We start from the raw sequence: 6,000 nt of genomic DNA on the forward strand, positions 1-6,000 counted from the left end.
TGAGAATGAGACGGGCCATTCAATTGGCAGAGGGTAAAAGGACGGTTAGAATTGGCCTGATTCTTGTGCCAGAGCAACTGCATGTTAGCTCTCACCTAATTGGACAGGTTGGGTCTCACACGATTCTGCCAAGTTGGCCCGTGTATGGGGTTGAGCTTTACTCGCGCGTGGGAATTAGAAACCTCGAGGAAAGGAGCACTGGACCACGCCCTTTTCATTGGATTTACGTTTTGCCACTGCGTCGTGGCGCGCAGCTGCTTGGTGGGCGCGGATTGGGTACTACCTCGACCTGGACCTATGTAGAGACGGACACTCCTTTCAGGTGATCTATACCTATACGGCCCATCATAATGTATATGTTTTATCCACGCCGTCCATCCATTTTTACAGATCATTTTAGGCATTGAGCCTAAAAAGAAGGCTCAATTGAAACACACCACATGAAGCAGCGGGATTTGAAAGATTACGGTTGAAAACTTCCTAAGCCCACCGTCATGTTTATTTGCCATCTAACTTTTTAATAAAGTCACATGGACCTGTACCATCATGATCCAAAACTTCTACGTCCCACAATAAGTTTTCAACGGAAAACTTTCAATCCCCGCTACTTCATGTGTTGTGGTCCACTTGAGCTCCTTATAAGGATCATTGGTAAAATAGTCTTTCAAATTGGATGGACGGTGTGGATAAAGCATATATATCACAGTGAGCCCCACAAATTCCCATCTCACCCTAATGTATATGCTTTATCCATGCCGTACATCCATTTTGGTTATGAGCCTAAATGGGAATCAAATTGAAGGCCGGAGTAGAACACACCACATGAAGCAGTGGGGATTGAAGGATCACCGTTGAAAACTTCTCATGGGTCGTAGAAGTTTTTGATCAAGCTGAGGAGACTGAAACAAAGAGTCGAAATTTGCGGGCACTTGGCAGAGGGTGTTTTGGTCTGGTCGTTTACGGAGACTGGAGCAGGGATTCGAGATTCGCGGGTGATACAACCAAATACCGTTGGGTCCTGACGGGGTACGGTTCCTAGTCTTCTTTTTTTTAAAAATAAAAAATAAAAAAATTTAAATCCTTCTGGTAACTCTAGCTTGTTTCTTCAGCTATTATCTGTTTTAGCTCTAGAAGATGTCACTAGAAGATTTTGCATTCGTGGCGCTGGATTAGTAGGATTGGTTCGTCGCCTAAACCAATGCATGAAAGGTAATAAAATGAATCCAGACCCTCCGTATGGTGGCTAATTTTACTGAGTTTTAAAATTGAACGAAAGAGAAAGGGATAACTTATATGAATGACTTCATAATGAACGCCCAACACGAAATACGATTCAACAGAAGAAACTGACGGATAAGATCATTTGTTTAAAAGGCAAGGCTACACACCGACGAACAACGTCATTTCCTATCCAGCTCGACAGATCAAAGTCGACCTTAGCTGTCGCTTCGGTAGTGATCCCTCGAACACGGAAGTGGATTGGCTGGTGTACCACACACCACCAACCTAGCTAGTGCGGGTACGTGTCGTACCAAGACGAGCGCTCACGCTCCTCGACCTCCGAGTTGTACGAACGGTTCAAAGCAGATCAAAGTTAGGTGGGTCCCAAAATTGTGTATTTATCATATCTACACCGTTCACCCATTTGGAGAGATCATTTTAGATGTTGAATTCAAAAATGAATCATTTCCAAGCTCAAGTGGACCACACCACAAATAGAAGTGGGGACAATGATTCTCACCATTAAAACATTGGTAGGGTCCACTGTAACGTTTAATTTCCATCCAACCTGTTCATAAGGTAAAAAAGACCTGGATGAAGAGAAAAAACAAATATCATATTGATCTAAAATTTCTGTGACCCCGAAAAGGTTTCAATGGCAGGCGTTCAATCCTCCACTTTCTTTTACAGTGTGGTCTACTTGATTTTTTAATCTAATTTATTTTTAGGCTCAAGCCTTACGACGAGCTCACCAATTGGACGGACGGTTTGGATATATACCTCATTATGGGACCCACAAAATTTGGTGACGTTAACACATCAGCCACATTGGTGGGAACGGTACACCAGCCAATCAGCTTCCCTCCAACACCGACCTCTTTGTGGGCTCTGTGGTGGCCATCATGGTATGTCGGCGCGTTTGATTTCCCAAATCCTCGTTTCCTTAGCTAATTATAGCATTGTTACCGATGATTTGACGCTTATTTTTTTTTAAACTCTGAAACCAGGACACTGCCAAACATACGTGAGGCCCACCGTAATGTCTATGAATTATTTACACCGTTCCATCGGTTATGCCAGTTTAATTTAGAGATTGACAAAAAATTGAGGCTGATCCAAAACTCAAGTGGACCACATCACCAGATTTAGGAATCCAGCATATACGTTGAACACTTATAAGTGCCACAGTTTCCTTTGGTGTATGCCACTTGAGTGTTAGATGGCCTCATTTTTCAACTCATGCCTTAAAATGTCATACTAAAACAGATGGACAGCATGCATGGGGCCCACAAATTTAAACCAGTTATTTTGAACCATTTTAGAAACAAAAATACATGCGCATTTTCAAAAAGGGTGTAGGAGTAATAATTAATTATTCACCAGGCATTTACATAGAATTTGAAAAATAAAAATGGCTATAAATGTTTTATCCATTCCACCCATTCATTTTTTCAGTTCATTTTAGAACATGAGACTAAAACTGTGGCATATTTAAATTTTAGTTGGGTCACATAATAAAAACAATGGTCATTGACGTACAACATTAAAAGAAAAAAAAACTTCCCTAGTCTTATTATAAAGGTTTATTTGCCATCCAAATGTTAATAAGGTTACACACGCTTGGATGAAGAGAAACCACAAATATCAACTTCATCCAAAGAAGTTTTAATATTGGGCAACATCCAATCACCACTGTTTCTTCTAGTATGGTACATTTGAGATTTAGATCTGTCACATTTTTGGACTAATGTCCTACAATGAGCTGCAAAAATGAATGGATTGTATGGATAAAACATAAGCATTATTACAGTGCCCACAAATATTAGAGTTGTTCACAAGTCAAGCTAGCTTAAAAAGCTCACTCAACTCAACTCAGTTTAGCTCTAATTGACTTAACCCAAAATGAAGATTCAAATGAGCCGAACCCAAAATGAAGATTCAGGATGGGCCGAAGCTTGTATGACTTGGCTTGTCAAAAAACAAGTCGGGATTGAGCAACAAGTAGCTCAACTCGGCTCAGCTCGAATCTCAATTCAAATATCGCCTTGTCTCGTTCTTTATATATATATATATATATTTATATATAATACATGAAATTTTCACTATATAACAATGTATTTGATGAATACCTTTCAACTTTAGAGTAGGAAGATTTAAACGAACATACAACTGAGTTGGAATTAAACATATATTTTAAGAAGCCAATCGTAAAGACCACAAATTTTGAAGTTTTGAAATTGTGAAAAATAAGAGCTCGTAAAATAAAATACCATAAACTTTTGTTATTGTCACGTTACATTTTATCAATTTTAATTACAACGGTGGCATTAGAATCTGCATTTAGTGTAGAAAATGGAATTGTGAGCAAGTATCGAAGCTTTCTTATTTAAAAAATAATTTAAGCGATCATTTGTACACAAGATTAGTTACAACCAATTTGAGATGATAACACTTTTGACGCCGATGATGGAGAAGATGACGAGATCAAGAGTCTAGGCAAGACTGCACCTCCATCTCTTTGGAGGAGGTTAATTATATTATATTATATTATGTTGTTATTGGTAGTGTTAAATGAGTTACACTTTTCAATTACTAGTTTGACATTTGTTATATTTTATTGTATATGTTTCTAAAATATTGATGGTGTTGAATGGTTTACACTTTTGAATTTATTGCTCTTTAAATTATATGTATTGTTCCTATTTTAGTTTTGGGCTTTTAGCTATTACTAAAGATAATTTGACTTAACTCACCTTATCTCAATTTAAGCTTGATTTGGCTTGAATCATCGGATCCATCGGATCAAAGAGAGCTAGTGTATTGAGCTCAAAGGCCGAGTCAAGCTAAACTCGAGGTGAGGTTAGAGTGGGAGTTGAGCTGAGCTAAGCTTGGCACAACTTAGCTAAGCTCGACTCAGCTCAATGTACCAAATTTTGTCTACGTTTTACATTGACGTGGATTGCTTACAACCCTAATGTGGAAAGCTATAAGTGGAGCCCACCATGAATTTTGCAAGAAACGAACTCCGTCCGCCCAAAAGAAACAATGGTAAAATGTCTATGTTGAAATATCTCTGGGGCCACATAAGTTTTAGATCGAGCTAATATTTTGTGTTTTCAGTTCATATAGGTGTGAATGACCTTATGAAGGATTTGGATGGCATATAAATAGAGATGTACACGAGTCGAATTAGCTCGATCAACTTGCTTGACTTGGAAAAGCTCGACTTGCCTCGGCTTGAAATTGGATTTGACTCGAGTCAATCTGGTTTTTGGAGCTTGAAAAAAATTTAAGCCGAGTTCGAGCTTCCCTGGGCTCGACTAGATTCGAATTGAACCTCAACTCGAATCGACTTGAATCAAATCAGCTCAGTGACTCGGTTATTTTGATATTGATGCTGCTTACTAAGCGTTTGATGAAATGACTCAACAAACTGCTGTTTCAGGTGCATAAATTCTTTGCAGGATCGGATGGTGGCGATGAAGGAATGGATTTGAAACAAATCAATATGTTTCAAGTGCATACATTCTCTTAATATCTTGATTTTGATGCTGCTCGTCTAATGTTTAATGAAATACATGTAAAGTGTTGCTACTGTTTTATACCTGTGAAAAAATGAAGATACACTATATGTGTTTACGAAAATGTCACATATGCTTGAACTTGGTTTAAACGCCCGAGCTGAGTCGAGCGGCCAGTCAATCTTGAGGTCCGAACTATGTCAAGCTCGATCTGGGGTTAGCCAATGGCCGAGCCGAGCCGAATTGTGCCAAGCTCAACTCAATTCAACTCATGTACAAATGATAGAAATATAAAGGCGGAACTCCATGAAAGTTTAATAGTAAGTATTTTTCTCCTCACTTTTTCCTATCACGTGGCTCACTTGAGTTTTAGATCTTCTTCATTTTCAGGCTCATATCCTAGCATGAGCTGAAAAAACGGGTGAACGGGTGGAATTCTTATAAATATAACAGTGGACCCCACTTACCTTCCGACCACAGTAACTTCCCGCTGCAGGGGTGGCAGTCAATCCGTGTTCGGTTACTTTCTAGAATTTCAAAGGCGTCTTTTGCGGAGAATTGCATTCAAAAGAGGAAACAATCCTGCCAATTGGACTCGCACGAATAAGACGGGGAACGAGCCTCTAGGCACACGTGTAGGATACGCGGGACTTGCGTCATGTGGGTCACCACGGACATGTCTTGGCCCAAAAGTCAGGTCCGTTATAATCTTGTGGTTAGCCGCGCTTGCACGAGGAAAATGCGGGTGCTAGCAAAACACGACTCACGGTCCGTATGCAACACAACATGTCCCACCTTGCGATTTGACTGTCCCTGATTGATCCATGATACGTCATGGTTCTTTCTAGCTGATGAATGGCCCGGATCTCATATAGGTGCGACATGTGCGCACGCGTGTCGCTATGCCTATTTTGGATCACGCGGACGCAACCGCCGGAACGGAAACGGACTGGCTACTCCCCCTGCCACCAGCCAATGGCTGATGGTCGGTGCTCTGTGGGCCCACCATGATGTATGTGTTTCATCCATTCCGTCCATCTATTTTTTCAGATCATTTTATTGAATGATACCAAAAATGAGATATATAAAAATCTCAAGTGGACCACATTAAAGGAAACAGTGTTGAATGAGTGTCGACCATTAAAAACCTTTTGGGGCCATAAAAGTTTTGGATCAAGCTGATTTTTGTTTTTTCCCTTAATCTGGGCTTGTATGACCTAATCAACATATTGGATGTCAAATAAACAGTACATTGGGC

Source organism: Magnolia sinica, chromosome 13, assembly GCF_029962835.1.
Source record: "Magnolia sinica isolate HGM2019 chromosome 13, MsV1, whole genome shotgun sequence".
Lineage (NCBI taxonomy): Eukaryota > Viridiplantae > Streptophyta > Magnoliopsida > Magnoliales > Magnoliaceae > Magnolia > Magnolia sinica.